Here is a 6,186-nt window from a genome sequence, read left to right on the forward strand (position 1 = left end):
CATCATGTGAAAGCAACAGTCTGATCACTAGGTTATAAAAAAATAGAGTTAAAAAGTCACTACACAGAAAATGTCCAACTTTCCTGCTTGGGACAGCATGTATGCAACTCCATGAAATGTTTAATAAGCTGAATTATTCCCTATTGTGTAAACAAAATGGCAAGACTAAATCTGTACCTGGCAATTTCAATCTAAATCTGTAGCCACACAAAACACCAGACACTATTCCACCTGTTAGTACAACCATATTTTCTTAGGTAGTGGGAGGGAAGGCAAAACGACTACAGAGAACAAACATGTGGAAAGAAGAAATAGTGTATGATGGCCAGCATAAAACACCAGTGAAAAGAAAGCCTCAATGAATGAATTTTTGAAGAGTGTAAAGACTATACTCCCACCTTAGAAAAGTAATTTACAAAGATAGAGGAAGAGCTTGAATAATTGCAACTCAACATGAACAAGGCACATATGATAGAACAGAGCACAATGCAGGATTCACAAAACATGTCATTTCAAAAAATCTGTTAGTTTTCTTTGTCCAGATTAAGAAAGAGTAACTAAGTTTATCAATACCTGGCATTCTTCATATTGTTGTTAACAAATTAACAATAGCTCTCCTGGCTCTGCAGTTGCTAATTAGGACTTCTGAACAAATGCTCATCAGCCCAGTGAAGGAGGTCACCAAATAATCTGAAAGTCTTTTTCAGTCATGTCTAATCTCATACACCCTATTCTCCTTTTTTGGCATTTGAAGACAAACAGGTTGAAGTGGCAGATACTGCTTATGGCCCCCTGAAGTTGTTTTGACCAGTTAAATCTCAGTTTTATTGAATCCTTGGTAGCAGGAATAGGATTTGCAGGGAGACCAGGGATGTTGGAAAGGTCTGTAACACACATTTTCTGAGAGGCCAACAGAGAAGCCCTTTAGTTTCCAGTTGAGTTGTGTTTTCCCTTATATAAAATTGTTCCTTCATTTCTGTTTTCTCATGTCCACACAAAACAAGCCTGTTAGCATCTTCACTTGTTTTACTCTCTTATGTTTTGGTGTTCTTTGTTCTTCTTTTTTCTGAGGTGAGGATGTTCTCTTCACTCCTACCATAGGATTAGGTAATTTTGTTGCTATATTCCCTGAAGGTCTAGGTGGTTGGTTTATTGGACATGTTGAAGAATGGGCTCTACAGACTGTAGGCTTTGGTGGTGGAGAAATGGTTAGCTGTGTGACAGTTTGAGGAGTGCTTACACTCAGTGTACTCCCTGAATTTTCATTGGAATTTAGCTGTGGCACAGACACTTCAATAGCCTGTACCTTGGTCACTCGTGCTGCTGTTACAACTGGAGCAGGACTGTTTCTGTCCCGAGAGCCATCAGAACAGTTCAGTGGACCAGTCTTCAGAGCACTAGTAGGTTAAAAGCACAGGCATGCAATTACCACTGGCCATTGATAAGTAGAGGCTGCTGTCACTCAGAAATGTCAATCTGACACCTGTTGAATGATTTTGCCTTTTCTGTAGCACATGGTTAGGGAGTAGTTGAAGTTGATTTTGTTTTATATGCATTGCAGCAATTTTCACATAGACTTCAAAATTATTGCTGCTTATTGCTTGTCCATAAACTATGTCTATGGAAGACTGAATATCACAAAGGAGATTAACAGTGAGGTTATAAGAGGTTTTTTGTTGTTGTTGTTTGAACCGCTAAGTCAATCACCTATATAGTATGAAATTCTTCCTTATTCTTTTCCATCCTCCTCCTTTTAATTCTTCTGTGGATCAGTTCTCTCTCTGCCCCCAGATGAAATCCTAGACATACCCCATAGTTTTTCCAGTCCCTCTTGTACGATAAAAAAAATTGTCATCTCCTTAAAGCATTGACAACTACAGTTGCATCTAATAAGGACTTAACTCCAGTCTAGTCTAGTGTGATTTCAAATGCCAAACTTATTCATAGTTAAACTTTTCTCCTACCTAAGCAGAAACCTTCTTGAGTACTGGAAACTTACCCAAGAAAAGGACAGGAACTAGCTCCTGTTGGTTGCTAATTACTACATGGCTGCTCCCAGGGCAGTGGTGAAAAGGGCGGGTTTAAGTGGCTGGTTCAGTTGAAATCTGGTGTTGGGGCACCCTGGGGCTCGGATTTTAGAATGATACCTCTTTCTTTCCCATGCTGTACATTTACGGGGTCCTTAGCAATTTTCCTATCAGAGACCTCCCACTTCAACTCCTTGATGAAGGGGATGCCTTTTGTCTAGCTGGCTGTGTACAACTTCACACTTGGCTCTCTGCATGGAGTAAATTTTGAAAAACCCAAACTGGATCCATTTTTCAAGGCCACATTTGGTCCCCAGGAAACCTGCACCTCTGCCCCTCCCTTTCTTGGAACAGGTGCTGGCTCCCAGGGCAGCCCTCTCCACTCTGCCAGTAGCAAGGGACAGTGCCAGGCATGGGTTTTGCTTTTAGAATTTATAGGCAGAAGTCAGATGCTCATCTTGTTCCTCAAACTCTTGGAAACACATTTGAAGATTTTCTTATAGATTTCAAAGCTCTTTTCACTTGAGCTGAGGGGAGGTAAGGCATAGCACAATTAAATCTTTCTTGAAATAAATCTTCTCACTACTACCCACGCCTACCCACCGACCAGAGTGACCAAAATGAAAAAAACAAAACAAAACCATTAGTGAGGATGTGGAGCAACTGGAACTCTCATATGTGTGCAACTCCATGAAATGTTTAATAAACTGGGAGTATAACTACTACTGGGAGTATAAACTGGTGTAATAACTGGAAAATGTTTTGGCATTATACACTACAGTTGAACATATCTATTCTCTATAACCTAGAAATTCTACTCTTTAGACATACACATATATGTTCAAAAAAAGCATGTTCATAGAGACCCTATTCATAACAGCTCCAAATTGAAAATTGCCTAATTGCCCCTCAATAATAGAATAGAAAAATAAATGGTGGTATATTCACACAATGGAGTGTTATACAGCATTGAGAATGATCATTTTACAGTCATACACACCAATATATCAAACACAATATGAGCAGATGAAGCCACACACAGGACTACATACTATGTGACACCATTTATATAAAATCCTTAACAGAGGCCAAGTTACTCTATGTTTTGTTAGAGTTCAAGAATAGTGGGAGTACTGGCTAGAAGAAGCTTGAGGGAGGAATCTGTGGTGTTGGTGATCTGTTTCCTGACCTGATGTTAGTGTTATGGGTAAGTTTAGTTTATAAGATTTTATTGAGCTACACACTTAGAATATGTGCACTTCTCTTTTGGATATACTTCAGTAAGGACTATAAAACAAAACAAAAACAAACCAACAAAAATGAAATGAACTATCTTGACTGTTCGGTCTCACCCTCTCTGAGCTGGACGTGGGTGATCTGTTAATGCTGGAAGACCCAGTATTGGGCTACCCCCTTTGCAAATCCTGCATAGAGGAGCCAGCCCCTTGGCTTAGATCAAGTGGTTACCAGGCAACTATTGTTCTCTTTGCAGCCTTTGTGTCCCCTACAGGAAGAATTGCATTTATCATCCTGTTACATAAATGACATGCTAAGTAAAAAGCTCTCAGAAGCTTAGGAACCCAAATGAAGACTCTGCACATACTCATTGGCAGGTACTGTAGGTTACAAGGTGCCAAAAGCCTTAAAAAGAATAAAACCTTACCAAATGGGACCTGAAGTGACAATTGTTTCTATGTTAGCCTTGATGGTCACAATTCCAGCCTCATTGTGCCCAGATCTTCTGCTAATATCTCTATTAACTTACATGGGATATGGATTGACACAGCAATGAATCTGAACTGGGAGGGCTTTGTGGAAAATATGTCAGAGGAGAAAAGAGATTTAACCTACATTGGCCTTTGTCAATTCTTTCTTCCTGATGCAGGCAGGTACTCTGAAATTAGCAAATACTTAAGATTCTTTGTGTCAGATTGTGCTTTCCCACATCCATATATACCTTGGACCCCAAAGCAGCTGCACCTACTTAAGCAGTTTCCAAGCAGCAAGATATTTAAACAGCCTCTGTGAAAGTACAAGCCAATGGCATGAAGACATTTATGTTTCCAGATGCACACCGACAAACTGTTTTCCATTTGGCAATGTCATCAACAACTGGTGTTACCAAATTTCCCACATCCCCATCGACAGACATTAGGTAATATTATTTACCTGAATATATGCGTATGTGTTATACATGTATCAACATGCATGTATGTGCATGCACATACCTATAAGTTATATAAGTTTCATAGGTGGAAATGGCCTTTCCAACATTTTATTTATTAAAAAAAATTTATGTTGAGGTAGATACAGTAAAATGCATAAATCTTAAGTGTTCAGCTTGATGAGTTTTACATGGGTATACACTTATGTAACCGTCACCTGGGTCAAAATATCAAACATTCTCAGTAACTTAAAATTTTTTTTCTCCTCAATTTAAAGAGAAAGTATAGTGGCCACAATTTTGTCTTCTACTTTTTAGGGACAATCTTTTCAGAACAAAATGACTATTTTATTAAGTTGCTGTTATCTGACAGAATATAAAACTGAGCTTTGTTTTTTTTTTTTTTGAGAGGGCATCTCTCGTATTTATTGATCAAATGGTTGTTAACAACAATAAAATTCTGTATAGGGGACTCACTGCTCAATGCACAATCATTAATCCACCCCAAGCCTAATTCTCGTCAGTCTCCAATCTTCTGAAGCATAAAGAACAAGTTGTTACATGGTGAACAGTACAAGGGCAGTCATCACAGAAACTTTCGGTTTTGATCACGCATTATGAACTATAAACAATCGGGTCAAATATGAATATTCGTTTTATTTTTATACTTGATTTATATGTGAATCCCACATTTCTCCCTTATTATTATTATTATTATTATTTTAAATAAAATGCTGAAGTGGTAGGTAGATGCAAGAGAAAGGTAGAAAACATATAAAACTGAGCTTTTGATCAATCTCTAGCAAAGAAACTCTATACAGGAACATAAGGACAATGGTCTCAGGTTCCTTAATTAGTTTAAAAACTGGCAATTACATTAATCTCAGAAGACCTTGGTAGATAGTATCTAAAATGACATTCACTCTTTTGTTCAGTGCATTGTCTAATGCTAAACTAATGTCAGCATAAATTATTAGCAATTATTTTTTTCTCTTTTAATAACTGGAATATGGAGCAAAAAACCTGTGTTATTCCTGTATGCAGTTTATTATAACACATTATAATTTCAGAACAGATTCTCTTATAACTATCTGAAATTATTATAATGATTTCTGAGACCATCTCTGAACAGGAAAATTTCTTAAGGTACACCAAGGAAAATAATGGGGCTCTTACAATACTCTATTTCAGTATATTGTGAAACGATAAAAGACTTGCATTAGAAGCTTACAATGCTATTTCAAGATGCTTCATTCTTTAATAGAAGTTAGATTATCATAATAGAGCTATGATTATCCCATGCTGTGCTAGTATTCTTACTCATACTTTCATACTCATATACCAGTTTTTAACAGCTTTATTGACAAACACTTATATACCATAAAATTCACCTATGACTATTAAATGGTTTTTAGTAAATTATAGTTATGTAACCATAACCACAATCTAAGATAATCTCACTGTCCATTTAAATTCACTCCACAGTCCTACCCTCAGTCCTTGGCAATGACTAATCTGTTTTCTGTCTCTGTAGATTTACCTTTTCTGGACATTCCATATCACTGAAGTCATACAGTATCAAGTCTTTTGTATTGGCTTCTTTAACTTATTTTTTTAAGGATTCATCTGGGTTCTAGCATGTAACAACAGTCTCTTCTTTTTTATTGCTGAATAATATTCCATTGTTTGTGTATACTACATTTTGTCTGTCCATTCATCAATTGATGAACATTTGGGGTATTTTTAGTTTTTGACTTATATGTAATTCTGCTCTGAGCATTTGTTTACAAGTCTGTGTGTGTATATATGTGCTCATCTCCTTTGGGTAGATACTTAGGAGAGAAGTTGCTGGGTTGAATGCTCCATCCCTGGTTGTTTGCCGCTAAGATAGCTATTGCTTCAGACAGAATCTCTGCACATGGGTTACAGATCAGGTCAGCCTCCACTGCCTGTGAAGCTCCTGATTTTTATGGCTTGCCCATCTTAGTAGAACTG

General features: G+C 37.4%; 1 pseudogene; it reads right to left on the reverse strand.

Moving 5' to 3' along the window:
- Positions 1 to 678: 678 nt before the first annotated feature.
- LOC118934027 (poly(A) polymerase alpha-like) lies at positions 679 to 1,743 on the reverse strand (annotated as a pseudogene).
- Positions 1,744 to 6,186: the final 4,443 nt, after the last annotated feature.

Source organism: Manis pentadactyla, chromosome X, assembly GCF_030020395.1.
Source record: "Manis pentadactyla isolate mManPen7 chromosome X, mManPen7.hap1, whole genome shotgun sequence".
NCBI lineage: Eukaryota > Metazoa > Chordata > Mammalia > Pholidota > Manidae > Manis > Manis pentadactyla.